Source organism: Natator depressus, chromosome 18 (genome assembly GCF_965152275.1).
Source record: "Natator depressus isolate rNatDep1 chromosome 18, rNatDep2.hap1, whole genome shotgun sequence".
NCBI classification, from domain to species: domain Eukaryota; kingdom Metazoa; phylum Chordata; order Testudines; family Cheloniidae; genus Natator; species Natator depressus.
In genome coordinates, this window is record NC_134251.1 from 2,466,369 (window position 1) to 2,492,877 (window position 26,509).

General features: G+C 55.6%; 1 protein-coding gene across 3 annotated transcripts in view; it reads right to left on the reverse strand.

Moving 5' to 3' along the window:
• PHC2 (polyhomeotic homolog 2) overlaps positions 1-26,509 on the reverse strand; it is a 137,707-nt gene that overhangs the window by 82,546 nt on the left and 28,652 nt on the right. The window contains exon 2 of one of the 3 annotated variants that reach the window (XM_074933997.1): positions 12,854-12,950. The exons of 1 other annotated variant lie outside the window; for it this stretch is intronic. The gene's annotated coding sequence lies outside the window, so the exon portion shown is untranslated. Of the gene's footprint in view, positions 1-12,853; positions 13,039-26,509 lie in introns of those variants that run through there. One more of the 3 variants, XM_074933999.1, reaches the window with a different exon arrangement.

Here is a 26,509-nt window from a genome sequence, read left to right on the forward strand (position 1 = left end):
AATGGGTTAATCAGTGTCTGCATCAGAGCAGGGGCTGAAGTAAATTAACCGACCTAGCAGTGGCCTCCCCACTTGCCCTTTTCCACCTCCCCCTTGTCCATCTCAAACACAATCAGTGCCAAAGCTGGGCCAACCCTTCAAAGGCTCTGGGGCTGGAGCACCTACTCTGGCGGCCCTGCCGATCAGCTTCTCCCCCAGGCTGGTGCCGGGCACTCCGACCTAGCGAGCAGAGGGACTAAACCCAGGGGAGAACTTCCAGGGCAACGGGTTGTAGAGCCCTACAAATCCGCAGATATCCACGGGCCATTTTTGCGCAGAGTGGACTGGATGTGGATACAGCCACGCAGGGCCATATGCACCAGCCGCGCCTGGCCCATGGCGTCCAGCTCGGGGGACGCAGTGCGCTTGGGGCCAGCGGCAGCAGCCAATGGCTGGGGCTGGGCAGCAGGTTGGAGTCGGGACTGTCCAGCACCTGCTCACCGCGCCTCTTCCTATCCAGCAGCTCGGGCCCCTTGGGCAGCGCCAGCGTCCCCACTATGGCCCGGCCCAGCAGCACTGGCCGCACTCCCATTCCTGGACCTGGCACGACAGCTCCTGGGCAGCAGGGCCTGCCCCCGGCCACAGGGATTGGGAGCGGGCGGGGCCCCGGAGCCCCACCCCTCTGCCCCACTGTGATGCAACATGCACTGCTGCTGGCGAGCCCCAGGGGCAGCATGCGATGGGATGCCCCTTCCCCCCAGCCGGCCCCCTCCGTGCCACCCCTTCTCCTTGAGACCATGCCCCCACACTGTCCCTTACCCCCAGACCCCACCCTCGTGCTGCCTTTTCCCTGCAAGACCCCCCTCCCCCACTTGCTCCCTTTCCCTCCCCCCGCCCCAGCCCTTGTGAGACGGCTTGCTGCTGCGGGTGCGGATTCACGTAAAAGACGGCTAGCGGATCACGGGACAGGTCGCAAGTTGATCCTGGAGGATGCGGATCCACATTTTTGTATCCGCACAGGGCTCTAAGTGTTTGGCTGCTATGCTGCTAACTCCGAAGTGGGGTGAACGCTCTGGTCCCCTCCCAGCTCCCAACCTGCTCTGTTCCCAAACGCCCGCCCCAAAGAAGGGCAGGCAGTGCAGGAAGGAGGGTTGATCCACACACCCTGGCAATGGGAGATGTGCAATAGCCCAAGCAATTCACCGCGACCGGCACAAGGATTCTCTCTCCCCAAATCCAGACGGCCTTTGAGTTCAGTGTCAGCAGGCCAGACACCCAGCTGGTATAAACCTGTTTCATTCCATTGGCTTCTCTGGAGCTGTGCTGATTTACACACACACTGGGGATCTGGCCCATTTATCCAACGGAGTGACACCGATTTACACCCCACCTGTAACTGGACCGGAACACCGCCCCCCAAAGGGCCTACAGTGCACACACAGCCCCAGCATCGGCCCTGGAGCACCCCACCTGTAACTGGACCGGAACACCGCCCCCCAAAGGGCCTACAGCGCACACACAGCCCCAGCATCGGCCCAGGGAGCACCCCACCTGTAACTGGACCCGAACACCGCCCCCCAAAGGGCCTACAGCGCACACACAGCCCCAGCATCGGCCCAGGGAGCACCCCACCTGTAACTGGACCCGAACACCGCCCCCCAAAGGGCCTACAGCGCACACACAGCCCCAGCATCGGCCCTGGAGCACCCCACCTGTAACTGGACCCGAACACCGCCCCCCAAAGGGCCTACAGTGCACACACAGCCCCAGCATCGGCCCTGGAGCACCCCACCTGTAACTGGACCGGAACACCGCCCCCCAAAGGGCCTACAGCGCACACACAGCCCCAGCATCGGCCCAGGGAGCACCCCACCTGTAACTGGACCCGAACACCGCCCCCCAAAGGGCCTACAGCGCACACACAGCCTCAGCATCGGCCCTGGAGCACCCCACCTGTAACTGGACCCGAACACCGCCCCCCAAAGGGCCTACAGCGCACACACAGCCCCAGCATCGGCCCAGGGAGCACCCCACCTGTAACTGGACCGGAACACCGCCCCCCAAAAGGCCTACAGCGCACACACAGCCCCAGCATCGGCCCAGGGAGCACCCCACCTGTAACTGGACCCGAACACCGCCCCCCAGAGGGCCTACACCGCACACACAGCCCCAGTATCGGCCCTGGAGCACCCCACCTGTAACTGGACCCGAACACCGCCCCCCAAAGGGCCTACAGCGCACACACAGCCCCAGCATCGGCCCTGGAGCACCCCACCTGTAACTGGACCCGAACACCGCCCCCCAAAGGGCCTACAGCGCACGCACAGCCCCAGCATCGGCCCTGGAGCACCCCACCTGTAACTGGACCCGAACACCGCCCCCCAAAGGGCCTACAGCACGCACAGCCCCGGCATTCATCCAGGGAGAGGGGCCCTGGCTTACAAGCCCCATGCCCCACTTCATTCTAAGACTTCCCAACCCCACCCCTGCGGGCTGAGCCCAGCTCCCACTGGAGGGAGTCTGAGCGAAGGCTGCAGACACGCCCCACAGGGCAGAAGAGGGGAAATTGGGAGGAGGAAGAGGAGGACATTCCATTTACCCTTTCCCTCCGGGGGCACCTGAAGTAGCCCCCCCACAGCCCTCTAGAAGGTGGGAGCAGTTAGATCAGCAGGTGGACGCTGTCCCATAGTCAGACGGCGGGGGGCATGTCTGACTGGAGGAGGGTAAAGGAAACTTCTGCTGGAGCCCTCTTGACACATGACCTTTGCTCCCTTCAGAGACACCTTGCCTGGCTCTGTTCAGGGAAGTGGAATCAGTGTAGGGTTACCAGCGCCTACCAGGGAGCACCAGCCTCAGCATTAACCCCTTCCTGGCAGGGAGGGAGGCTGGCTCCTGAGTGTGGATTTCTGTTCCTGCAGATCTGCCATGGGACCTTCATGGGGGGCAGTGGATCTTTGTGTACCGTGGATCTGCCTCTCACAAAGGCTCTGCTGGCCCTCTCTTACTGCAGCCCAGCAGAGCTTCCAGCCTGGCACCAGCTGCCCTCCACCCTCCTCATTGATTGCTGCCCTGTGAAATGTCCGTGCCACGCTGAGTGGGTGTTTGTTCCCTTATGAATTCACCAGTGCATGAGGAGAGGGCTCCCTCCACTCCAGGGGCTCTGTGGCTGGGAGCTGGGACAGGGCTCACTGCAGCTGGCACTGCCTGACGGGGGGGGAAAAGAAACAGCCCTGCGATGGGCTGCTCTGGACCCGGCCAGGCAGCAATGTCTGACACAGGGATCTAGTCTTGGCCTAGTGAGAGACACATCCTCTCCAGCTCCCCATTGCACAGCCCCACCTGCTCCCCATCACCCAGCCCCCTCCCTTGCCCCTATTTATCTGTTGTGCCCATGGTAAATACAGCTGCTGCTGACCTGGCAGTCCCCTGGGAAGGTGCTGGTGTGTTCGCTGGTGTCTCTAATGCAATAACAAGCCTCATGTCCACTGGAAAAATCAATCCATCTCACCGTCTCCATGTGCTCCCATCCCATCGCATGGCACACACCTGCCCCAGCTGGCATGGCCTGCTCTCCCCGGCGCCCCTTCCCACCCTTTCCAGGTGAGGAGCTGGGCAGGTAAATACTCACTCCCTGAGAGTGTACCTGCAGCCAGCACCACTGGAGCAAGGACCCCAAGCAAATGGGCAAGTGTGAGTGTGTGGTTTTTGTGTGCTGACAAGTGAGCATGTGTGTGTGAGGGTGTGTCTGTGTGTGGTTTGTGTTTGGGGTGAGTATTTGCGTGCAGGTGTGTGTGTGTTTGAGAATGTGTGTGCACATGTGTTTGGGGGTGAGTGCAGCTGTGTGTGTGTTCGTGAGTGTGTGGGCATGCGTTGTGTTTGGGTGTGTGTGTGTGTTTGGGGGGGTGAGCATGTGCACACGTCGTGTTTGGGGATGAGTGTGCATGTGTGGTTGATATGGGTTTGTCGTGCTGCAGGGCTCTAGTCTCACAGGGCAGCTCCAAGATTCCCCAGGTCCCAGGTCAGTGTCAGAGCCAGGCCGATGCTCCAGACTTTCTCCGGGTTCTGAGAGGCTCACGTCTATTCGAAGGATGTGCACTACACTCACATGTATCCACATGCAGACAAATACACAGAAACACACTTGCTCATCCCCCCCAAGCCCCCCAATTGTCCTTTCACAGGTGGGCACCTCTCAGGGCCATAGGTGCTGGAAGGAGGGATGCTGGGGGGGCTGCCACACCCCCTGTCTTGAAGAGGTTTCCATTATATATAGGGTTTATAGTTTGGTTGAATGACTCTCAGCACCCCCACTATACGCATTATTTCAGCACCCCTGCTCAGGCCTGTTCTAACCCTGCGTTTGGATGCCCACCTCAATCTTTGGGGGCCCAAGCAGCTGGTGTATATGCCCACCCAGTGATGTGGGTGCCTCAGTGTGGATCCAGGAGCCGCGCTATGGCCCCCACATGTGAAAACCAGGCCCGTCCAGTAGCTGCTTTGAAGTGCGCCTTTCCCCATAGTCCTGGGTGATGGGGACAAGCTCCCTGCCCTCTCCTCCCAGAATCCATGCAGTTGTTGCAAGGCCCCCCTGCCGCCTTCTAACATCCCAACCTCCTTCTCCCCACATTATTGCAGATCTCCCCAGGCCTGGTCCCCACACAGTCCCCTCCCTTCAGTCTGTCCTTTCCACACACCCCCTCCCATGGACCCCTGGCTCAAGCTCTGCTCTGAGACCCCAGGGCATCTCCCTGAGCACCGCGCAAACCATGAGGGACGACACTCACCGGAGCCCTGATCCCTGCTGGCTGCGCCCACCCGGCTCCGTCTCTCCCCATCTCCAACCCTTCTCCTCACACCTCCCCAGCCCTGGCCCGGCTCCTCCCCCAAACAAGGGGCGCAGGCCTGCTGCCTTTCTTACACAAACACACTTCAAAGGCAGCCGGGGTCTGGGTCCTGTTTCCTGGTGGGGATGGGGCAGGGGGAGGGGGGCCTGGCCGGCTGGGGGGCCTGGCCAGGAAACACGCCCGCCGGGATGGGGCAAGCAGCAATAACATTTGCATTTCTTACTGCCCAGGAATGTCAGAACAAGGGGCTTCGGGACGGACGGGCGGCACCTGGCAAGCAGCCCTGGATAAAAGGCTCCTGCCCTGGAAGGAACCCCCCTCCCCACAATCCCTCCTTCATGCCAGGGACTAGGGCATCTGTTCTCATTTTATTTAATCACAGCCAAGAGTGATTAAGTGCTGGCTGTGATCTCCCAGATCAGCTTTCTCTGAGGCCACCGGGCCTAGGTGCCACAGCCTGCCTGGCACGCAGGACCCGCCCATGGCCTGGGCAAAACAGAGCAGGTTTTATTGGTGTTCCAGAACCAGCTCGCACCAGACTGACCGCAATGGCAGCTCCTGTGTTCTTCTGGTCTGTTTTCCATGTCACCAACGCATCTCCTGGGGGACAAAAGAGAACCAGGGCTGGAATACTGGGGACTGCCGGTCGGGAGTGGGGGGCACAGGCAGAACGGCAGGGAAAGCCCAGGGCTGAGATAACAGGGGGCTGTAGATCAGGACTGAGGGATATTGGCAGTGCTGTGTGGGGAGCCCAGCGCTGGGATTGAGGGGCTGCAGACTGGGATTGAGGGACACTTGCAGAAATATGTGTGGGGAGCCTGGGGCTGGGATAGGAGGGGGCTGCAGGCCAGGACTGAGGGGTATTGGCAAAGTTGTGCGTGGGGAGCCCAGGGCTCGGAGTCAGGATTGAGGGGTGCTAGCAGAATTGGGGTGCGAGGGGGATGGGTCTGGGCTGGACTAAGAGTGGAGGGCCTGTGCAATGGGACTGAGGAGCAGTGGCAGAGCGTGGAGAACCTAGGACAAGAGTAGCGGGGGGGATCTCAGCTTAGGGCTGAGAGGCATCTGCAGAGTTTGAGGTGGAGGAGCTTGCCCAACTCCTGATCCCATTATTCTTTGCTCTAGACAAAGGCTTCTATTCCTCACTTTCCTAGGAACCCTACAATTTCCCGAAATTCCCCCACAGTCCAAACCCTCCCCAGGTACAATCTCCTTGCTCTTGTGGGAGCTGAGTCAAGGAGTCCCAATGGTAATTCCATTCCTTAGATCAGATTCTAGTGCCTTGTAGTGAGAAAGGACAGGACAATCTGCATGAGCTGGAGTGGGTGGCTGGGCAGAGAGGGGCTCTCTCCTGCAGGGTGCCTGAGGGAGGGAAGGCTCAGGAACATCGCTGGAGACAAAAAGCAGAGACTCCTTTTTCCAACAGACTTTCTCAGCTCCATGGGGGGTGGAGAGACCAGAGCAATTCCCCCATTGCTGTCTGGGGGCCGGGCAGAGTGCAAAGCCAGCTGCCAGCCCTTCCCCATGCAACAGATGCTCTAACCATTGCCCCAGGTGGATCTCTGCCCCCTCGACTGGCCACACTGGTTCGTCAGTGCAATACTGTGCCTGCCCTAGCTCCCGAAGTGAGACTCTGTAGCTCCAGGTTTCAGAGTAACAGCCGTGTTAGTCTGTATTCGTAAAAAGAAAAAAGAAAAGGAGTACTTGTGGCACCTTAGAGACTAACCAGTTTTTGTGGCACCTTAGAGACTAACCAGTTAGTCTCTAAGGTGCCACAAGTACTCCTTTTCTTTTTTCTGTAGCTCCAGAAGCAGAAGCAAAGACAGTACTTTTAGATCCAGAGCTCCCAGGTTCAATCCTGCAGACAGCCCAGCAGGGAGCTGTTCATACCCAAGACTCTGTGCTCTCAGAGGCAGACCCTGAAAGGTGCTGAACACCTCCCCAGAGCTGCTGAAAGCCCTTAACTTCAATGGAAGCAGAGAGTGCTCAGCAACTCTTACCAGGCACCTGGGTCCCAGTTACAGCTGGTATTGGAAAGTACCATATGGATTATCACACACTGTCAATGGAATATTAGTAATGATGGGAATCACCTTAATAACCCATTTCCTGCCTTTCTGAGGCTTGGTTTGTTTTTAGTAGCCATGCAGTAATTATGGAGATTGCATGAAGATTATATCAATTAATTCAGTAACCTGAGCCCTCAATTTCATTTTTGGCATGCAAACTATTTGCAAAGACACTGGCTAATTAACCCTCACAAGCCCCTTACACAGTGGAGAGAGAGAAACCAACACACAGCCATCAAGCGACTGGCCTGAGGCCACACAGAGCCAGCGGCAATGTTGGGGTTAGAAATCAGGCTCTCTGAGGTCTAGTTTCAATGCACCAGCCCCCCTACCCTGAGAGGAAGGGCCAGTGCCATCCACTTGAGTTACCACCCCTCGAGGTGCGGGCCAGGCCCGGGCAGAGTCAATCAGATCAGCCCTGACCCTAAATCCTCAAGGAAGTGGATGAGGTCACTGACTGCAGCCTCACAGGGGTAGCTGGACAGGCAGGGAGGGCACAGGAGGTAGCTGTGCAGAGTCTCCCACCCAAACCGTGGTCCAGAACCAAGACTGGAGCTGACCGGACTCTGAGGAGCAAGACAATGTGGGCAGCTTTAAAAAGAGCCCTGCCCGGAGAGTCAGTCACTGGGCCGCTGGCTGCCTGGAAACAGTTAGTGACAGATGGTGCCTGGCTAATGGCTCACCAAGACAGGGAAGGAGCAGAGAGAGGGGCAAGAGCAGTGTGTGGGGTGAGGTGAAATAAGCTGCCTGAGGGGAAAGGCACAGGAGCCCCTTCCCCAGCACACACAGAGCAAAGAGACACACATGCTCGGATCAGAGAAACACACAGGTGCAGACAAGGTGACAGACAGAAACATACACCCCCTTGGGAACTCAGACACATGGATCAGAGACACACACACTCAGTGATACAGACACACAAACACACGCAGTGACGTGTACACAGACACACGCGGTAATATGAACACACATGCACACACAGAGACACATGCACATGGAGAAACTATGGCAGACTCTTCCCAAATATAGCATCTCTCACCATAAGCTGACGCTGGGGAAGCCCACGGCACCCAGTGCCCCAAGCCCTGACAGCAGTGACCATAGCCGGGGCTGGGGAGAGACCACAACAGAGACTCTCTGCTCAGGGCCCCAAGCACCGGGGAGCACAAGGAGAGAGGTTCCGCCTCAGATCATCACGAGTTAGAGATGTCTCATCAGCCAATGCTGGGAAAAGCTCTGCCCGGCCGGGAGGAGAGAGATGGCATGCACTGCAATTCTGTTGTGTAACAAATGCCAAGGGTTTGGACGGAGAAGAACATGGGCTCCAGCCATCCCCATCTGTTGGGGCGGGGCCAGGAGTCTAAGAGGCTGGTACATTTTGGATGCATGGTTTAATGGTGGTTTGGTTGTTCCTAGCCAGGCAGCCCAGGGACCCCACAGAGCTGATCAGCTCCCAGGGGAGCGGGATCTAGGGCCTCACTGACCTTACCAAGCTCCCTACAGTTTTCTGCTGCTGAAAGCAAAGCGGCTTCTTGCTGAGTCACTGAAAACTCTGGCTTTCGAGTGCTTGGAAATTAAGACCCACATTTCCAAAAGCAGCCCCTGATTTCGGGTGCCTGGGTCTCAGTCCTGTGGCTTTTGTGACTCTCTGATCCTGGGGCCAGGGGTTGATTCAGACCCTGGCAGAAGTTAGACTAGCCACAGGGCTAATCTAACTTGCACTGGCTACAAATTAACACTCCAGCCATGCCCCTCCCACAGCCCTGCCCTGGACACACCCTCCAATGCGGGCTGTAAAGGGAGGTGTGAACGCTGGCTCTGCACTGCCACGGCTGTTCCCAGCTGGCCAGGTGAGCCAGCTCTAAGGCCCCTTGGTGCCACGAGCTGCAGTGGGTGCCAGGAACTGGTGCCTAAATATAGATTAACTTTTGCCACCCAGGTTTGAAAATGTTGGCATAAACCAGCAGCACTGGATCACCTCAATAGCTCAGTTAGAAACTGCTTTACTTCTCTCAGTGGAGAGCTTTAAGGTCCCTGGTTGATTCAGAGGCTGAGGAACTGTTATGCTCCCCGGGCATGGAAGAGGCAGCCTGACAGCTCCCACAATTCAGCCTTCCCTGCATCCATTTTATACGCTTACACTTTAAGCGCTGCCTCACCAACCTGGCTGACATATAAATCTGTCACCGACAGCTCTGTTGACACTGATCCACCCTGAAAGCTGAGCCCATTGATTCACACTTGGGCCAGATCCTCAGCTGGGGTAAATCATTCTAGCTGTGTTGAAGTCAATGGAATGACACTGATTTATACCAGGAGGGGTTATGGCCCATTGTACTCAGCTGCCTGAGTGATTCTAAGCAGGTGGGACCTGGGGGGGTGAGGCCTGGAAATTGTTCTAATGACTGAAATGTTTCTCTTCTTTTCAAAATGTTGGAAAGGGTCCTGAATGACAGCTCATCAGTTCTCAGCTACATACTGGAGAGCTGGAAACTCTACAGAAAAGCTTTTCTGCCCTAAATTAATCACCAAAAAATGTGTATCAATAGCTCATACCTGTTGACAATTAAGGGGGGTGTCAAAAAACAGCTGATATGGATGACATGCCCATTAACTTGGAGTCACAACTGTGCTTTCATAGTACACACTCGCGCACGCACACACACATATCCATTCTCCAAGTGAAGGCCATAGTGGTGGCTCTCTGCAAAGCTAACATGTATTGCTCACTTTGCTTCGAGAAATAAAATGCTGCAAATGATGCCTTCTCCCATTCTGTGGAGGGATGTTTCTGTATTTGTCAGTTGCCCTTACTCAGAGGTCTAGAGGAGCACCCCTGTTCTGGCCAGTGCCTCACCACCCACCCTGGAAGGCCCCAGAGACTTAGACATTACAGCCAGGAACAAACGAGGAAATCCCACATGGCTGGAGACATGGGGGAAATGGTCATTATGAATTAGTGCCCTTTGACCTTATGGCCACTCTGGTGAGGCAACATGTTACATCCCTTTTGCACTGGTGTAAACGAGAACACATGGTGCAGGGCAGTTGGGAGTCAGGTCCTCAGGGGCCCATTCACCATTTCCCAATGGCCCCAGGTTGGTGCAAGGGGGTCTGCCGTGCTGAAAGGCATTCATGGCTGCCATCTTGAATCCAAAGCCAATCACAGACCTCGTTAGAGGCAATGTGTGCCAAGCACTCTATTTCAGGCTTCATGGAAACAGCAATCAGGCCTCTTCATGAGCAAAGCCAGTTGCAGAGAGCGCAGGCTCCTGCCGAAGGCCCAGGCTGCGCAGCTGGTCGGAGCTGAGCTATGGGCTGTCTGCACAGGCAGGGGCTGTGGTCCAGCTGCAGGCCGGGAATGTTGGAGCCGGGAAGCCAGCAGAAGCAGTTGTGAGAGGGACCCTGAGAGGAAGCAGAGACAGGGCTTCTTGGGCACAGAACTGGCTGGAGGGGCAGGCTTGGGGATTTCTAAGCAAGGAAACTGATGATGTTTGCTCCTCCTGTGTTCACGGAAACAGGACTTTGTATGGCCTTGGTAAATAAACCAGATTATACCAAAAAAATTCAGAGGTGACTTGTAGCATCAATTTCTCCTCTCAACAGAAACAACCAGGCTAGGACTAGAATCTGGGCTAAGGGCTTGGGCCAAAGCGGGAAAACAGAGTCACAGAGCAGACATACGGCTCCCCCCTGGGAATTTCCCCAGTGCAGGGAGCTCCTAAACATGGGGCAGAGCCAGCTCTGCCAACAGCAGCCCTAGGTGCGGGGGCTTTGCTGGGACAGGATGGAGGAGCGAGCCAAGGAAAGGAGATTGGTGTGGCAGTGGCTGAGTGGACCTATGCCCTGATGATTCTGTGCCCATGCGTAGCTTCATAGGAGCCACTGAGGCAGGGATGCAATTTAAGGCAGCTCCTGGGACTACCCCAGCCTATACCAGGGATGCACTGGCCCTGACACCCCTGAATAGGGCAAACACATACTGCTGCCCCACGTTCCAGTGCTGGCACGTGAACGAATCTGCCACTGAGATTTTGACCCCAAAAGATTAAGGAACCAAAACAATGGGGGAAAGTGAACCAGAGAGCTCTGAAGATGGCAAGACGAGTGTGCTCAGGCAGGCAGTACACACCATTCTCCAGCACCAGGGAATAGATTAATTTTCTGATATTAATGACAATCAGTTCCATTTACTTCACATTTTGGGGCTTTAGGTGTTCCAGCCAGGCTCTACTCTGTGCAGATGTAAATGGACAGCTAAGAGATGACGGGCCGGTAGGTTTGCACTCAGGAATATGTAGTGCAGTACCTGGGTATTCAAGGAGCAACAACACTCATTGCTGGGTCCGGTCAATGGCTTCCTCTGTGCAGCCAGCAACAGCGCCATGGCAAAGGATTCGTAAACCACCAGTCAGGCACCCACAGAACTGAGAGACTGGCCCAAAAACGAAGCCACTCGGGTTCTTTTGCCTTTGACACTTTCAGGGTCGTGTTTTCCAGCTTGCACTAGAAGCCAGGCCCTTCAAAGGTGGGGAAGTCCCTAATTCCCATTGAATTCGGGGGCGGCAAGGCCCCTTAATACCTCTGAGGCTCTGGGCCTAGGTGCTCTGAAAATCACAGCCGGTGCCTGTCTGCATCTGTAGACACCTGAACACCTGTCCCAGCGAGTTTACAAATGGACCAGGCTGGACAGACACTCTCCCATTGCACAGCTGAGGTCCAGAGAGACGCTGTGACTTGGCAAAGGTCACAGGGAGCCCCTGGCAGAGTAAGGAAGTGAACCTCACCCTCGAGGGTCTGTAACCACCAGACTAGCCTCCTCATTAGCACAGCGGCCCTTCGCAACAAAAGATTTACTAGGCTAAAGAGTCTGCCCTGTTCTCTCTGCATCCTTGACTCCTAGGCCCTGCCCAGCAGCAGGAGTGGGGTGGGCAGGCCCAGTTGCAGCTCTTGGAAGCTGTGGCTAACCACCCCTTTGGACCCTGCTTTCTGTCCTCCCATGCCGGCAGTCACAGTTTATCCCCTAGCCAGCCGAAGGCCCCCCTCAGATAGGCTAATTCATTCCCCATTCAAATTAAGTGAACAGCTTTTAAATTTAAGCAGAATTAAAAAGCCAACTGGAACCTTAATGGGAACATTAGATTAGCTGAGCCGGGAGCAGAGTGGGGAGGAAAGTCAGTTGGAGTTATTGCTGAGTGATTTCCAAAGAGGCCCATGTGGAATAGAGCCAGAGCGGAGCGGCTGACCCCAGGAGGGGTAATCAATCTGACAGGCTAGGCATACTATGCAAAAAGCAATTACTGAGCCCATCTCCGCCATGGGCACAGCTGAGCAGCTACCCAAGCCGCTGATTACGGCAAATTATTGCACCCACTGATGGCCATGACAGCTTCTGGGAAGCCGGGGCTCAAATTCTGGTGAAGGGCAGCTTGAAAAGGCTTAGAGAGCTTGGGGGCCCAGACCGGGGATGGGAGTGTAGTGTGCTCCCTAGAAGAGGGGCGAGCCTTCTGGGAAGCCAGCCTAAAAAAGGCATGATGGATGGAAGATATTTGTACAGTGCGTGGAAAATGTCTAGTACTATTAAAGTGCTAAATGGTATGGTCATCAATGATCTATATTACAGACATGCACAAATCCCAGACATGCGCTCCTGTGATACAATACAGAAGGCAACGCTGTTAATACTCCACTGCCCAAGTACCCTCTACAGGAAAGCGACTGGAGGACCCAGTTTCCCACCCAGCTGCCTGCACTGTTCTAGATAGTGACCGTTTATTTACGAGCCAGAGTCAAATGGAAACATTACCACCCACAGATCAGCCCTGCCCCCAGCCAACATGCCATTATTCCTCACTCCTCTTTATCTGCTCCCCCATCTAGCAGTGCATGCCCCTATTTCTGGGCACATGGCCACTTACACAGTGCAAACACCACCTCAAATGCCACTTCAAATGTCAAACTTGCCTTTGCGGATCCATGCTCCAGCTTCATCTCTGCAGCGCAGGGCTTGGCTGTCGGAGACTCAAACCGCCAGGGTTCACCTTCCGATGAGGAAACAAGCCTGGAAGCGAGACAGCGTGTCCTGCTGGAGGATGCAGTTGGGTGCCAACGGAGTCCACACACACCTCAGCATCCCATTGATCTCTCTTTGTTCCACTCCCTCCCCCCAGCCTGCCTCTGCACAGCCCTGCAATTGCATACACACTCTGAAGGGGGGGCAGGGGGGGCGAAACAGCCTAATTTCCTGATGATTATGATGTTACCTAGCAACAACCAATCAGGGGCTGGGCTTTTCGCCAGCAGTATTTCATGCAAATAGTTTGGAGAAATTGCAGGGTCGTCCAGGCTGCTTAGCCTCCTCTCAGGGGACACATTAGATGCTCAGATAAGCCCTGGCAGGCACATGGAGCCACGGGTCCCATGCCTCCCAAAACAGCCTGCGCTCCCCCACACAAAGGCTTCCTAGCCAGGCCTGGCACAAGCCTGACCTGCATCACAGTACTGAGGCTGCAGGAGACCCCTTACATCACCCAGCCCTTTCCCCAGGACCAGTGCCCACCATGCCGCCTCAAGCATGTCCAAACTAGCCACCCATGCAGGGGAATTCCCTGCTCGAGGCTCCTGGTGCTGCCACAGACCCTCAACTGCCAGCGTGAGCAGGTCACACAGACGCCATCTCAGCGGAGCTCTACTCACCTCACCCCCTCACAGGCTCAGCCCCGCTCACCGCTCACTGGCCTGGGCCCCACACGCCCCCTCTCAGCGGCCTGCTTTGCAGACCCTGTTCATTGCGTTTGAGGTCTCCAGCAGGAAACAATGGGCCGGATTCTGCCCTCAGCACCTCCAGCGTCTGAGGCACAACATAGCCTGTTCTGTGTTTACACGCTGATCCTCTATGCAGGGGCATCCTTGCTCTAGAGTTGGCGCCTGTGTTTTGCCTTCTCTTCAGGGCCGGTGTCCCCGTCTGCTCAGACTGCCTGGCATGACGACAATAACGCAGCATGCAAATCACTGCATGCACAGTGCACTGCATGCCTTCTGCACCGCAACGCCTCTTCCCCTGGCAGCTGGGTCAGGATCGTTATCCCAACTTTACAGGTGGGGGAACTGAGGCCCAGAGAGGTTTGGCAACTTCCTAGGAAGCCCAGGACCAAACTGGGAATGGATCCCGCATTCCCAACTCCAAGCCCTGTGCTTTAACCTCAGGATCATTGCTCACTAGAAGATACTGTCTCCCTTTGACAGTGCAATACAGTGGCCCCGTCAGCCCCAGACTCCTCCAGCAACGCCCATTGGACACGGAATACAGGGCACACATCCCATCCAGAGCCAGTAAGAAGAGTCTGCCCTGAGGGCCGCGAAAGCAATGGAGCCGAGTGTTCCCGGAGGGGTTATGCGGGGGCCAGGCTGGAGGAGAGAAGGAAGGAACACAAGTGAAATATGAACCCAGTCCCATCTCCCCAGCATCTCCATTTATTCTGCATAATTGCTTCATTTCCACGGCCAGCATGGCTGTGAATGAATTTCATTACCCAGCGTCTGCGATCCCATATTGATCACCAGGCTCCATCGATTCCTATCTCACTAATTAGCATATAAATTAGCCATTTGGGGAAGGCATTAGGAACAATTGAATTTTCTTTTCAGTCGGGTTTCAGGAGGGTAAATGAGAATGGATGTGTCCGGCAGCCCCAGCCACTGGGCTCGCCCCATGGAGCTGCAGAGCTCAGGGGTGGTCCGGGTCCCACTGTTTCTCATGGGACTAATTCTCTTGGCTCAGCACTTGGCTCAGCTGCCCTCTGCTCAGGCTCCTGCAAAGATCCAGCTCAGCATGAGCATGCTCAGAAGTTTGGCACAGGGTCGCACAGCCATTCCCCTACAGAGGTAACATCCCACTGCAGGGATCGAACCTGTCATCTCTGGATCTTAAACCCAGAGCCTCTTCTGCCTTGAGCTAAAAAACCCAGCTCTGTCAGCTGAGGCTCAACAACCTCACTCTGTGGCTCCGCCACCACTAGAGGGGGACAGCGCGCCACATGGAGTGGGTGCGGGATTATCTGACTATATTGAACTATCTCACTTGCATTGGTGTTGGTAGCTATCTACAGGGCTCGTTCCTTCTCTGCAGCCCCTCTCCACAGCCCGGCTGCTCTCCGCAGCTCTGCCACAGAGACAGCCTTAAGCAGTGCTGTCCCTGAATTGCCAAGGCTCTGCAGAGCTGGGGGATCACAGAGGAGACGGCTTGCCACAGCCCCGCCCAGGGACCCGGCCTAGGATAACAGGACATAGGGGGTGGGAGGGTCAGTTACGTTGGCCGCAGTCCTTCATTTCTGCAGTGCTCAGAATGTCCTGCCCTTGGATTTTCAGACAAGAGATTTTCCCCAAAATTATAAACAAAACCCCAAAACCCCAAACTACCAGCTGGTAAGAAAATAGATGGGGGAAGAGGAGGAGTCCATGAAAATGTCACCTACATTTTTCTCTGCCTTTATGTTATTTTGTTTGCAGGAGCGTTTGTCAAAAGCTAGAAAACTCTTGGATTGAACAAACGAGAGGAAAATGTTGATAAAATCCCTTCCCCAGCCATTGCCCAACCAGCTCCAGCTGCCTCTCTGCAGATCAATCAATTGTGGCAAATTGCTGGCACTACTATGATGGGTCTTGCGCTTTCTATTCTTGGATGGGGGTTCAGGGCACCATTTCTTGCCCCTGAACTGGGGTATTAGCTGCCCCACTAGTGTCCTAGAGAAGGGGAATGGAGAAGGAGGGACCCGGGCCCGCCCTCTACTTTGGGTCCCAGCCCAGGGGCCCTAGGGATAGCGGTAAACCACTAGAACTAGCGGTTCCTTCCCCTGGGCTACTTCCCTCTCCTGCCCTTCAGCTTGTGGGGCTTCCTGCCCCCCCACCCCCTGCACAAACCAGGTGTCCCTTTACCTAGAGTCTTGGTCTTCTTAGCCCACCACAACACTTCTTCAAACTCTCTTCCTTCATAGGATATCAGGGTTGGAAGGGACCTCAAGAGGTCATCTAGTCCAACCCCCTGCTCAAAGCAGGACCAATCCCCAATTTTTGCCACAGATCCCTAAATGGCCCCTCAAGGATTTAACTCACAACCCGGGGTTTAGCAGGCCAATGCTCAAACCACTAAGCTATCCTGCTTCCCTCCAAACTGCTCTCTGCTCCAACACCAATCCACTCTGCTTCAACTCCTCCAAACTGCTCTCTGCTCCAACACCAATCCACTCTGCTTCAACTCCTCCAAACTGCTCTCTGCTCCAACACCAATCCACTCTGAATCATAGAATCATAGAATCGTAGAATATCAGGGTTGGAAAGGACCTCAGGAGATCATCAAGTCTAACCCCCTGCTCAAAGCAGAACCAATCCCCAACTAAATCATCCCAGCCACGGCTTTGTCAAGCCTGACCTTAAAAATATCTAAGGAAGGAGATTCCACCACCTCCCTAGGTAACGCATTCCAGTGTTTCATCACCCCCCTAGTGAAAAAGTTTTTCCTAATATCCAACCTAAACCTCCCCCACTGCAACTTGAGACCATTACTCCTTGTTCTGTCATCAGCTACCACTGAGAACAGTCTAGATCCATCCTCTTTGGAACCCCCTTTCAGATAGTTGAAAGCAGCTATCAAATCCCCCCTCATTCTTCTCTTCCGCAGACTAAACAATCCCAGTTTCCTCAGCCTCTCCTCATAAGTCATATGTTCCAGTCCCCTAATCATTTTTGTTGCCCTCCGCTGGACTCTTTCCAATTTTTCCACATCCTTCATGTAGCGTGGAGCCCAAAACTGGACACAGTACTCCAAATGAGGCCTCACCAATGTCGAATAGAGGGAAACGATCACGTCCCTCAATCTGCTGGCAATGCCCCTACTTATACAGCCCAAAATGCCATTGGCCTTCTTGGCAACAAGGGCACACTGTTGACTCATATCCAGCTTCTCATCCACTGTAACCCCTAGGTCCTTTTCTGCAGAACTGCTGCCGAGCCATTCGGTCCCTAGTCTGTAGCGGTGCATGGGGTTCTTCCGTCCTAAGTGCAGGACTCTGCGCTTGTCCTTGTTGAACCTCATCAGATTTTTTTCGCCCAATCCTCCAATTTGTCTAGGGCCCTCTGTATCCTATCCCTACCCTCCAGCGTATCTACCTCTCCTCCCAGTTTAGTGTCATCTGCAAACTTGCTGAGGGTGCAATCCACACCATCCTCCAGATCATTTATGAAGATATTGAACAAAACCGGCCCCAGGACCGACCCTTGGGGCACTCCACTTGATACCGGCTGCCAACTAGACATGGAGCCATTGATCACTACCCGTTGAGCCCAACAATCTACCCAGCTTTCTATCCACCTTATAGTGCATTCATCCAGCCCATACTTCTTTAACTTGCTGACAAGAATACTGTGGGAGACCGTGTCAAAGGCTTTGCTAAAGTCAAGGAACAACACGTCCACTGCTTTCCCCTCAACCACGGAGCCAGTTATCTCATCATAGAAGGCAATTAGATAAGTTAGGCATGACTTGCCCTTGGTGAATCCATGCTGACTTCTTCCTGATCACTTTCCTCTCCTCTAAGTGCTTAGAATTGATTCCTTGAGGACTTGCTCCATGATTTTTTCAGGGACTGAGGTAAGGCTGACTGGCCTGTGGTTCCCCGGTTCCTCCTTCTTCCTCTTTTTAAAGATGGGCACTACATTAGCCTTTTTCCAGTCGTCCGGGACTTCCCCCAATCGCCATGAGTTTTCAAAGATAATGGCCAATGGCTCTGCAATCACATCCGCCAACTCCTTTAGCACTCTCAGATGCAGAGCATCCGGCCCCATGGACTTGTGCTCGTCTAGCTTTTCTAAATAGTCCCAAACCACTTCTTTCTCCACAGAGCGCTGGTCACCTCCTCCCCATGCTGTGCTGCCCAGTGCAGTAGTCTGGGAGCTGAACTTGTTCGTGAAGACCAAGGCAAAAAAAAGCATTGAGTACATTAGCTTTTTCCACATCCTCTGTCACTAGGTTGCCTCCCTCATTCAGTCAGGGGCCCACACTTTCCTTGACTTTCTTCTTGTTGCTAACATACCTGAAGAAACCCTTCTTGTTACTCTTAACATCTCTTGCTAGGTGTAACTCCAGGTGTGATTTGGCCTTCCCGATTTCACTTCTGTATGCCCGAGCAATATTTTTATACTCTTCCCTGGTCATTTGTCCAATCTTCCACTTCTTATAAGCTTCTTTTTTGTGTTTAAGATCAGCAAGGATTTCACTGTTAAGCCAAGCTGGTCGCCTGCCATATTTACTATTCTTTCTACACATCGGGATGGTTTGTCCCTGTAACCTCAATAAAGATTCTTTAAAATACAGCCAACTCTCCTGGACTCCTTTCCCCCTCATGTTATTCTCCCAGGGGATCCTGCCCATCAGTTCCCTGAGGGAGTCAAACTCTGCTTCAACTCCTCCTCTTGTCTGATTGAAGCAGGGGGTTTTTATCATGCGACTGGCTTCAGGTGCTTTAATTGGCTTCAGGTTCTTTAATTAATTTATTGTAAACTTTCTTCCCTCTACAGGGAAGAAGGCTCCCTTCTAACACTCTCTTGTTGCCCTCTGGCCATGCTGTATCACATAATGCACACTGACCGGAGCTCAGCTGCCAGTTTGATGGGGAGGCGCAGCTATACTTTTTCAGTGTTTCACTACCAGAATGGGAGTCTCCTTCTGCTCAGGAAGGAGGGAGATGCTGCAGGAGCCAGGATTCCCTGGGTCTTCTACCCCTCACTCAGCTGCTCTTATGGGATCTCTCATCAGTCCAGAAGCAGGACATTCCCAGAAGTCCAAAAAGCCAGTTGGGTGAGATCTCTTTCCCAGGCCTGCAGAGTTGAGCAGTGTGGAGAGGCTGCACTCAAACTTCAGCCATCCATGCCCCATCACCAGCAAACTATCACAAGTTAGACCCAGTGAGGAGCTGATTTGCATCCCAGGCCCCTCTTGTTGCACCAACAGTATTATGTTCATGGCACACAGAGACACTAGATGCAAACAGAACACATCCTTGCTGAAAGGTTGCAAGGTACCACCACTTTATTTCTTAAAATCCAGAACCTGAACACACAAGAACCTAAACCAGAGAGAGACAAAGCAGGCTGCTCTCTCAGGTGGTGAGACACAACTCACCCCACTTGCTCAATATTTTTGGCTCTTTGCAGACTGACTGCTGAAAACCCCAGATTGCATGCTTCCTTGCACGTTCCCTAGCATGCAAGCAGGACAAGAAAACTCCTCAAAACTTAAAGTGATAGGTTGTAATTGTAACCCAGTTTTCAATACACTACAGACAGCTTTGCAAATGCCTTTTCTGTGGGTGCATCATAGGCCATTGAGACATCGAAGTACCTGGTTGCACACACAAACTCAGTCAAGTTGCCCGCATCTCCTTAGCATCTGCAGGCCTCATGCTCTTTACCCTGACAACTGCCCTAGGAGATAGGCAAGGGATTGTCCCCATTTTACAGACAGGGACCAAAGGCTCAGGGGAGATGAAGTGACTCACCCAAGGAGTCTGTGGTGGAGCTAGCAATTGAACCCAAGGCCAAGTCCAGCCCCCATCTCCCCTAGACCATCCCCCTACCCTGCAAGCACACCCATGGGAGCGGGCTCGCTGACCTCAGTCTGAATGTTGGCAGAACAGGGGCCCCAGACATGGCCCTACCCTGAACTGCCTCCACACCAAGAGAAGGCACCTTTCCAAAATCTGGCCCTAATGTAACCAGGAATCCCCATCACAGGCAGCAGAGTGCTGGGCACGTGTAGGCAGAGCATGGGCATAACCAAACCAAGCCCACTGAGGAAACAGCCCCGCACCGCCAGCCCTGGCAGCTTCCCCTAGGGTGGCTCACGGGTATTTAGGAACCTCTTTCCCCTTGATTCCAGTGGAAGTTAGGAGCCAAAATGCCTCTGAGGATCCGGATCTGCCCTCCTGAAGGCTTTGTCCAGTCTTGTTTGAAATGGCCCAAGCAACGGGGCTCTCACCTCTCCCCCAGGAGATGGCTCCCAACCTAACACATGTCACTGCCTGGAAAGCCACCCTCAGGTGCAGCCTCACTCCTGCTTTGCTCCATTCCGTCCCATCGCTCTTTCTATAGGCGCCAACTCCATGGGGTTCCAGCTCAGCACCCACCAGCCACAGCTGTTGGGTGGCACTGCCAAACAGTTGATCAGAGCCACTGCTGTTTGGAGGCTCATGGAGAGGCTGGGGGGAGGGTGGAGAGCAGCGAGCAGTGGGCGGGGGCCTCGGGAGGGGGTGTAGCGGGGGCAGGGCCTTGGGGCAGAGTGAGGGTGGAGCACGCCTCAGGGCCTATGGCTCCTTCTGCCATGCTCCCTCTCCCTCGCGGGTGTCTGCGCCCTGCAGCAGTATGCAGGGGTCAGGCTGATCACAGGCGGCTTGGGCAGCTCTGTCCAGGGGAGCTGGCCATTCTGCAGAAGCCCCTCCCCACTCCTGAGCTGCCCACCAGCCAGGATATCCTTGCTCTCTGCAGCAGCGAGAGGCGCGGGGGGGGGGGGGAGGGCGGGGGGAGGAGTTGGGGGGCGGGGGGACACGTTTCCTGCTTCTCTCCCAGGCCAGTGATGTGGCAGGGAGCCCCTGGCCAGTGGATTCCCGGACTGCTCTAAGGGTGTTCAGGCACAGCTCAGCTTGCTCCTTCCTGGACAGTGGAGAGTTGCACCCCATGTCCTGCAAGCCTTGGTTGTGGGATGGTAAATAGTCCTTCTGAGGCCTAGGCCACCGGGGAGGGGGGTTACTGGTCCCACAGGACATGAGTCTGCAGCCACCCAAGCCAGGGAGTTTTCAGGTGGGGCAGCGCTTGCTGCGAGATCTGCAGGTTCCCAGTGTGTCAGGACGCTGTCAAGTTTGTAGCGGAGCCTCTGTGCTGCGGGGCCGGTTGGGCGAGGGAGCGCCAGCCAGGGGCTGTTCCCCAAGGGGCGCGGGGGCTGTGACTGGGACACCAATGGCTCCTCTGCCTGACAGAGCTCAGAGAGTCAGGTGGAGTTGTGCTCATCCCACTTGCGTCTTGGCGCCCAGTGACCTTGGCAGGTGCCTCTTTTCAGGGCACTTTATTCACTGCCAGGCGAGCGCTCTTCTGAACGAGGGGAACGAGTGGGATCCGAGGGAGCAAATGGTGCCATTTAATGGCCACTTAATCAAGCTATGTGGCTCTCACCACGATCAGCCAGGGGCCCATCATGCGCCAGGCATTACAGAGAGAACTGCCCAGGGAGGCAGCATGCTCTGCTGGACTGGGAACCAGGAGACTGGCAATGGCTCTGCCATGGGCCTTGGCCAAGTCTCTTCCCTCATCTGTGCCTGTTTCCCCTCCCGCCCTCTGTCTATTTACGTACATTGTTAGCTCTGCAGGGCAGGGCCTGTCCCACCTGTGTTTGTACAGCACCGGGCACTGTGGGCCCCTGACCTTGGGTGGTATGTTAATACAAAGTGTGGCCCTTGCTCTATGCAGGCAGGTGCAGCCTGAACTCAGGGCTGGGAGCCTAGGGAGTTCTAATCCCAGCTCTCATAGAGACTCATCCTGGAACCTCAGAGCCTACTGCTGCCGCTCTCTGCCTCAGTTTCCTGACGTGTACAATGCGAATCACACCCACCTCGCAGAGGAGGGAGGGTTAACTAGTGGGCATACAGCACTCTGAAGCCAGGTGTCCCCTGAAAGTGCTAGGCGCTGTTGTCATCCCGGCATCAGGATGGCATTCTGCGTTCTCTCGCAGCATCTTGGCCCCAGGAGAGGCAGGACAAGGGGATGGATCACCCCCTCCCAGAACCCCAGCTGCTTGAAGGGAGGGGCAGAGAAGTGGTAGACCTGCTCCATGGATCGCCGCAGCTCATGCTGATTCCCTTGAGTGAGGTCTGTTGGGGAGAGCTCGTCTGAGCAGCGCTCTGATCCCAAGATGGGGGCATGGTCAGACCTAGGGCCCTTGGAGGGCAATCGGGGTGAAAGTGGGCCAGTACAGGCTGGTACAGCATACCGGTAAGAAGTGGCCGCCAGTACCAGCCTGTATGCAGCTGACGTTAACGTCGCTGCCGCTTTTGCTCTCCCCCCCACCCCACCCCACCCTGTCAGCGGCCCTGCGGGTATGGACCCTACCCGCAGGGCCGCCGATGGCGGGGGGTGGGTGGTAAAAGGGGCCGTTGGCCCGGGGCCTGGCAATTTAAAAGGGCCTGGGGGTCCAGCCGCTGCTGCTACTACCGCCCAAGTCGCGGGCCCTTTTAAATTGCCACCGGAGCCCTGGGCAGCGCGGGCCAGGCAGTGTGGATGGGCTGGCTGGGGGAGGCTGACCCCCAACCCCGCCCCTTCTGCCCGAGGCCCCGCCCCTTCTGGGGACCCGGAGCCAGGCCCCTGTACCGGTAAGTCGACAGGACTGCTCTGTGTAGGCGTCACTCTTCAGGGCCATCAGTTGTGCCCTGGACTTGGAGAAGTCCTGGGTCCTTGGGCCCTGCCCTCGTCGGGAGGGCAGACTGTTCCCTGTTCAGACACGTGGAGTAAAATGTAAACAGGCCAAGCTGCCTCTGCGGCACTCCTGGGCAGGTCAAGGAAGAGCCAACTGCACTGGTGTGTGGATCGCCCTCCAGGCCCCGATCCTGGCCCCAGTTTACAGCCAGGAGCCAGAGAATAGGATGCTCGTGCGTCTGAGAATGAATGCTTTCAGAGTAGCAGCCGTGATAGTCTGAAGTACTCCTTTTCTTTTTGAGAATGAATGGAAATTCCAGAGATGCTGCTGCTCTGGAGGGAATGGGAAAAGAACCAAACGCCTTTCACCTTAGGGCCACGGCCAGGCACCAGACCTGGCGCAACCCACCCTTGACCCCAGGCTCCTGCAGGAGCCTAGAGCCAGCCATCACCACCCCAGCATGGGCAGGACCAGCCCCGGAGGCAGTGGAGTGCTTGGCTGGGAAATGGACTGACTCAGCTCCGCATGGGAACTGAAAGCTGCCCTTCCCTGAGGAGAGCAGGGCATAAATCCCCTCTTTGCTGCAGCTACCTGCTCAGGTGGGTGGGAATGCGGATCCCACCCCAGAGTGGAGTCTGAAAACTGAGAACCGGGTGTCATTGCATCCTCCCAGCGCAGGGGCTCTGTGCGCTGACTTAGCAACGCTGCCCAGCCATCGCCCTGCTAAAGTCGTGCTCACTATTCGTCCCGCCCCATCTCTGTACTGTCTGAGCAGGTCACTGGACTTATCCTGACAACCCGCGAGGCTGCCAGCGTAGGACTGGGCTATCATCTTTAGTGGGCAAAGGGGAAACTGAGGCCCAGGGAGGCTGAGTGATTTGCCCACAGTCACACAGGGAGTCTCTGCCAGAGCAGGGATTTGAATCTAGGCTCTTAAGTCCTGGGCTAGGGCCCTACCCACTGGTAATTCTTCCTTGCAAAAGCCTCAGGCTGCTGCTCAGTTCCCATGCTGTGTGGGGTGGGGGCACAGGGCCGGTAGGAGTGTTACTGACCAGCTGGGAGGAGCTGGGGGCCCACCGTGCCGTTGAGGATTATTAGCTCTGTCTGGTCATGAGTCCCTGTGATGTCTGGTGCCGAGGCAAGGTTAAGGGCTGTGGAGAGAGACTCAGTGAAAGGGCCCCTATGCAGTGCCACTCTCCAGACGCCAGCGCCGAGCATGCTGCAAGCACCATGAGTCAGCCCAGCTGCTGCAGCTACACAGCCTATCCCCAGATGGTGGGGGGATGGCTGGCTGGGAGCCGCCAGGGTAGCTCCTCTGTAGCACGGTCTCCCTGTGGAGCTGCGGGGGTCTCTGGGGAGCTCAACCTCACCAGGGTGAAGTGGCCCCAAAGGGATGGATTTCACCTAGTCTCCTGTACCCAGGACGCCTGCCATTCATTCACTCTCTGTGTGTTAGCCGGTCGTCCAGTAGGATTCCCCGGCCATTAATCTCCACCAGCGAGGGGCAAGATGCAAACTGTCTCCAAGAAGCAGCTAATTGGAGGGGGAGACCAGGGAGGGGAGGCATCTGATTCACTAAGTGCTGCTGAACTCACTGCTTGGGAAAGCAAGGGCCATTAATAAAAGCCCAGGCAGGATTCGGCTGCAGTGGGGAAGGAGTCGAGAAGCCGCTTTTTAATATCGCAGGAGACTGATTGCCCAGGCAGGAGCTAATGACCAGGACACACTGAACAGCTCCACGGCAGGGAGGAATCACACGTACAAGAAGCTCTGAGTTCGATTGATCAGGCGACAAGTGAAACTGAGTGGGGCTGGGCCACGTAAACAGATGGGCACATCAAATGCCATCCCAGCCCTGGGCCCCTCCACCCAGCTCCGATGCCCCTCAATCTCGACCCACAGCCCCCCAGCCATCCCAACCCTGGGCTCCCCACACACACTTCGCTCTGCCGATGCCCCTCAATCTCAACCTGCAGCCCCCCAGCCATCCCAGCCCTGGGCTCCCCCAGGCACACACCCACAACTCTGCTGCTGCCCTTCAATCCTGACATGCATCCACCCTGTGGGTCCAGCCCTGGGCTCCTCACACATAAATAGCTTTACTGGTGCCCGTGCCCCCTTGCTCTTCCAGTCCTGGGTCATCCCCCCTCCACAGCTCCACGGATCCTCCTCAGCCCCGACGCACAGCCCCCTGCTATTCCAGCCCTGAGTTCCCCTGCCGTGTCAAGACAGCTTAGGTGCTGACCTCAGCTAACCCAGGCCCAAGTCTCACTTAAACAGACACTGCTAACCGAGCCATGGTGCTTTTATTCTAGTAGTGCTATCCTTCCCTAGCCCCGTCTATTGGAGGATCTCAAAGCACAGTACAGACTTAGAACCCCTCTGGGAGGAAGGTAAATACAGTAGAACCTCAAAGATCCGAACACCAGAATTACGGACTGACCGGTCAACCGGACACCACGTGAAACTGGAAGTAACCGATCAGGCAGCAGTGGAGACAACAAAAGAAAAAGAAGCAAATACTGTACTGTGCCTGAGGCACAGCTGGGCTGCCTGTGCCCAGCCCCATGCCATCCAGGAGTGAAGACACTGGGCCTGCCAGCTCAAGGCAGCCGGCAGAGCAGGAGCAGCGCTGGGGTCTGTGCTGCTTTCACTCCTCTCTCCTGCCCTTGCTGGGAGGCGGGGCACTGTTTTCACCCCCCTCCCCCAGCCGGGAGGGGGACAAGCTTGCAGTCTGACCCAGGGAAAGAAGCTGCCTGCAAGAAAGCTGCCGGGCACTGAGGAGAGAGTCCAGCTGCTACTGGAAACTGGCTTGGTGTGTCAGCTGCTGGAACTGGAGCCTGAATGGCACTTTGTTCACAGTTACAAACATTTCAGAGTTACAGACAATCTCCCTTCCCGAGGTGTCTGTAACTCAGAGGTTCTACTCTATTGTCATCCCCATTTCCCAGACAGGGAAACCAATGCATGGAGCAAGGAAGTGACTTGTGCAAGGTCACACAGGGAGCCAGCAGCAGAGCCAGAAATAAAGCCAGTTACACGCTTTATCTGCAAAGCTACCCCGCCTCCTCCATGTGCTGGAGCCAGAAGGACAGTGCCAAACATTGTCACTGCGGCCCTCGGTCTGGATTAGACCCCACATGTCCTGAGGCAAACAGCAACCTCCCGCCCTTTGCCACACAGTGCCCTTGAGGAAGAGGGTCATGCAAGGCAGGTTATCCTACAGTGCTGTCACCCCCGTGCGATGGCTCCTGAGACACACAAGGTTTGTCTACACTGCAATTAGACTTGGGCTCACAGGGCTTGGGATAAGGGGCTGTAGAACTGCAGTGTAGACGTTTGGGCTCAGGCTGCAGCCTGAGCTCTGGGACTCTCTCAGCTCACAGGGTTTTAGCACCCAGGGCCCAGCCCGAGCCTGGACATCTACACTGTAATTAAACAGCCCGGCGAGCCCAAGTCAGCTGGTGTGGGCCAGTCGTGGGGTTTTAATTGCGGTTTAGACATACCCCGAGCGGCTCCTTCCTGGGTGGCTTTGTCTGATTCCTTTAGAAGGGCTCTGTGTGGCTGGTCCAATAACAGATATAACCTCACCTGCCTTGTTTCTCCTGGCTGAGGAGGGTGACAAACAATGAAGATCTTGACCCAAGCTGTAACAGGTCTTTGGGGAGAGCAGCCAACTAGACAGCTGGTTAGACACCAGCTTGAATAAAGAAATGTCATCAGTCTTCTCAGGGGAACTCTAACAGCCTCCTGCAGATAAACCTCATCTCTGACTATCCAGGCAGCCAATTCATCTTCCACCTAGCCAGCAACCTAGCCATCTATCCAACTAGCCCGCGACCTAGCCAACCAGCCAACTGACTGTTCATTCATTGCACCCACCATGGTAGAACCAGAACCCCAGGCACCCTGGGCCCAATCCCCCGGGGTGAATCCAGGGAGAGCTTGCCCCCACAGTGGGTGGCAAGCCAGGGTTTGACTCTCCAGCGCACCAGCCTGTTCAGGGGCAGATTAGGGTTTTGTGGAGCCCCTGGGCCAGAGCAAGTGGGGGCCCCTCCCTACTCCTTCCACCTGCAGTTCCCCCCCACGGCTCCCAGCACACCTGCAGTGGAAATGGGGTCGTGACATGGGGGCTTGACCCGCTCCATCTGCCCAGTGCTCCAGCC